The 4345-nt window shown below is 45.9% G+C and overlaps 1 pseudogene across 1 annotated transcript; it reads left to right on the forward strand.

The window, feature by feature from the left end:
- The first annotated feature begins 2159 nt into the window (after positions 1 to 2159).
- On the forward strand, positions 2160 to 2696 carry LOC307233115 (nicotinamide riboside kinase 2-like; annotated as a pseudogene). The gene has a single exon. The product of its transcript is annotated as a nicotinamide riboside kinase 2-like (transcript).
- Positions 2697 to 4345: the final 1649 nt, after the last annotated feature.

The following is a 4345-nucleotide window of genomic DNA, read 5'->3' on the forward strand; positions in this document are numbered from 1 at the left end:
CGGAGTTCCCGACAAGCCAGGAACACCGGAAACGCCTCGACGCATGTCCGTACTCTGCCTAAAAGCAGCGAAGGTGCAACCGGTCAGCGGCTCCCTAAGGAGGTCCCAGATCCACCCGCGTTCATCTCGTTGACTGTGAGGGAAATCCAGAAATCCCTAGGCTACTAATGAACGAGTCGCTCTCTCCTTCTGTGCCTGATGATATTGTTACCGGGGGTTAGTGTGCACCGCTGCCGTTTGTGTGGTTGATTTGTAAAAAAAAACAAAAAAAAAAACATCCCCCGCTCATCAACCCCCCCTCCACCACCACCCCTTCCTTCTTTATGTGGGCCAGACAATGGGGCAGACCTCCCAGCATTGCAGCTGGGCCCTGGCCCTCCAACTACAACGGCGCTCTCTCATGCTCGCCCCCGCGGCTCCTGTACTTGGGAAAAAAAGTTTGCAGCGATTCAACTGTCACTCACGGGCCGGCCAAAAGCCCAGTGAAAAGGCTCTGTGTGCCGGCTGAGTGGTGAGCATTTCTGAGGCCCAAGCGGGCAGGGGAAGAAAGGCCATTGTTTGGGGAGGGGCTGGGCTTCCACTCAACCAGGTCCCCGCTTTTTTTTGTGGGTCCTCTGGAAATGGGGCCACGGTAAACAAATAATACGTTCCGATGAATGGATAATGACACACGTGTTTAGTGAGTACAATTTTCAGTAACGCATTCTCTTCCCTCTCCCTCGCTCTCTCTCTCTCTCTCTCTCTCTCTCTCTCTCTCTCTCTCTCTCTCTCTCTCCCGCTCGCTCACTGCTCTCTGTGTGGAAAAAAAGAGGAAGCCTTTAAAATTTCACATGGACGAGGTTTCATCTAAAACTTCCCCTGCAATAAAAAAAAAGGAACTTCTGAAACGACACCTTTGCTTCCTTTTCAGTTCCACCCAAAATTCAAAGATTTCCTGTTAATCAGAGGTTTAATTCGTGGTCAGTAGTTTGACACACCTTTTCCAATTTGCTAACCCATTAGTGCTGTGGCGGGACCAGGTAAGATTTAATTTAAAGTTAATTTAAAGGATAGGTTCACTTTTCACTACATTCCTTATTGAAATGTGCATGCTTTTCGCTTTCGCTGCAGTACATCAAAAGCGTATCGTTGGCTACATTGGGTTACCAGTAGGAAGCGGTGTAACTTTCTTTTTCTAGTCTCTTTCGTTTGTGAAGATGTATGCGTAACTTGTGCCTAACTGCAAAAGAGTCAATAATACCCTGAAAAATTGGACAAAATGCATGGTTTGCGCCTCCCGGTATAACCTTCAGTATAAAGACTGTCTGACTATATTGTAAGTTTACCATTTTCAAAAAGGAGATTGATGTGTTTTTTAGGGCTTAAACGTTTGCCCCATTGGACTGCACAGTGAGAAGCTGCAGCAGAGCACTACGTTTTTCAGTAGTAAAGTGTTCATCGAGGTTGTGCTATTAACAGTTATAAATGATGGGAACCAACGTTATAAATATCAAACCCTATACTTTGATTTAAAAAAGTATTTCCCGAAGTTAAAAAAAAAATATTGTTCAACTTGCCTCACTTTGCCTGGCATTAAATCACCGAATGACTCATGAAGCACTCACTTGGTCATTGTTGTCCAAGTCTGCATCAAGGACAGGGAGGTCTCAATCAAATCAATTTTGTGCACTGGAAGGGGAGCTGGAGTCCCATTCGCCTCTTACCGTCTTCTGGAAGGACTCGGTGGCGCACAAGAAGAGAGATTGGGAATTACAATACAATACAATCTCCACTCCTTCAGCTCACAAGGGCCTGATGCCTTCACATTCCCATGCCAGGGACTTTGGGGGGGGGTGCGGGCTGCCTTGTGGGGGGAAGCCGAAAGGAGTGTGGGAGGTGGTCGGCACCCGCTTCAAAGTCACTTGACTCAGAAGTGGTGGAGGTGGGGGTGGGGATGGGCAACATGAGCAACATACTCTCCTCTGCCTATTAAAGGCAGAGGAGAGGGTACCCGTTCGTTTTTCTTTTTTAGCGTCTATAGTTTCCAATTGTTTCACAAGCGAGATGAATGTGAATGCATGATTACGCAAAATGAGCGATTCGGCTTTTCTTAAAATATAGTCTGTTCCATTACATTATTCATTTAGCGCATACTCAAGAGTAAATTTGACGATCCAACCATGAAGTACATTATCGGCATCGGAGGTGTAACCAACGGAGGGAAAACCACCCTCACAAACAACCTAATCAAGAACTTTCCTAACTGCGTGGTTCATCAGGACGACTTCTTCAAGCCCCAAGATCAGATTGAAGTTGGTGAAGATGGCGTTAAGCAGTACGATGTCATTACTGCTTTGGACATGGATGCCATGATGAGCACCATCTAAGCCTGGCTGGAGAACCCGGTGATGTTTGAAAAATCGCACGGCGTCAACAACACCCTGGACACCGAGATTCTCCTGCTGTACGATCCCAAGCTGGAAGAGACCCACATCCTCATCGTGGTGGGCTTTCTGCTTTACACCTGCGGACCTTTGATCGACGTTTTGAACCAACGCTATTTTATTTCCATCCCATATTAAGAATGCAAAAAGAGGAGGTGCTCAAGGAACTACACTGTGCCGGACCGGCCCGGTCTGTTTGACAGTCATGTCTGGCCCATGTACGTCAAACACAAGAACATTCGTAAAGATCCCCCGGCGTTCACAAGCACCTAAACAGAAGTACACCTGCACCCCCCTTCTGACAAGTCTGTCAAGTCAGTTTAAAAAATCCTCAAAGGTGAACTGATGATACTTTGCCCAATTACTTGGGCACACTTGAGCACACTGTCGAAAATAAGCACGTGAGAGCATGGCATTATAATGTGATTCGTTTATAAAGGGACAATATGCAGTCGTTGAAAAAAAAAAGGTGCAACCACCTCCACATATTGATACCAAATGAGGGGTTAAGCTCGATGGACCATTTTTAGGGCCTTACCACTCAAAGCCCAGGAGTCAAATCATGTGCAATACATTACGTGTCCCTTTATTGTGCAATAATGTCCGGATGGAGGTATTAACTTCAGGGCTGGGATCCGGGAAATGGGGGGTGGGGTGTGTGTGTGTGTGTGTGTGTGTGTGTGTGTGTGTGTGTGTGTGTGTGTGCGTGTGTGTGTGTGTGTGTGTGTGTGGGGTGGGGGTGGTTTAGACGAAGGTGGAGAGGGGTTGGCATAATCTCGCAGAAACAAATTAATCTACCTGAGGTTTACCCCCCCCCCCGCCCCCCAAAGGTATGAATTATGAAGGCATTTACAGGCGCCTCGTACACTGGGCTGTGTTTATTCTCAATTTATGGTTGACAGTGCCGGGAAGCCAATGTGAAAGGAGGAAAAAAAACAAAAAAACCACCTCTTTTATTACGCCGCACGGTTACAGTACGGGACCACAAACGACTCCCCGCGGATCTGGCCATCCTCTCACATTCTTAATTTCTGAGGCATAACTCTTTTCAGAAAACACTCAGCCGAGGCAGAAGAGCGCGTTTATAAAGGTGATGAATTACTCTCATAAAAGAGAAGCCGGGGGGGGGGGGGTTGACTACCCTCATCAAAAACCAGAGGGTGAACGTTTTCTCAGATTCAAATGAGCAATAATCCCCATGGTGTGCTGGTTTTAGCGGAAACACATTTTCTCCAGTGCTTTGTTGCAAAGAACTAGACTTTTTTACTCTGATGGGGCGACGTCGTTCGGGGCCACAGGACCAAAAATAGGCCTAATACGCCGGACCACCGGTTTCTCACGTCCAAAGAACGTATTTCAAAAACACATTGAAACATTTACTAGGGCACCTTTGTCTTTGCTATACATCACCAGGGGTTAAATTGTGATCTGGAATGAATTTGCCAGGCTCCGCACTGTTATGCAGCGGCGGCCCTGAACCACGTGGATTACCACCTCGAATGATACAGAAACAGTTTGAGTGTTCTCGGTCACATGACGAAAAAGACACTGAACTTTGAAACGTTACATAGTTGAAAAACACATCATGGAGCTTTTATTTTGAAAATGAAAGGCTGGTCAACTTGCAGCTTATACATCTCATAAAGTCTGCAGTTAAACATTGGAAATGAGATTGGTGTTGGTTAAAGGTGTTAGTTAAAGAGTTATGATACTTTGAAATTTGGGTTGATTAAACTTTTCTAATAAGCCATTGAAAAAGTGTCTTAGAAATGGGGGCTTTCCACAAGAGAAAATTACAAACACAGCGGTTTCAATGGCTTAAAAAAAAAGTACCCAGGAAAATTGAGAGTTGGCAGGTTGCAGCTCTGCGGTAAGGTCTAACACATGACATCACTTCCAGCGCAAAAAAAATAAGCTTGGAA

This window comes from Zeus faber (genome assembly GCF_960531495.2).
Source record: "Zeus faber genome assembly, chromosome: 7".
Lineage (NCBI taxonomy): Eukaryota > Metazoa > Chordata > Actinopteri > Zeiformes > Zeidae > Zeus > Zeus faber.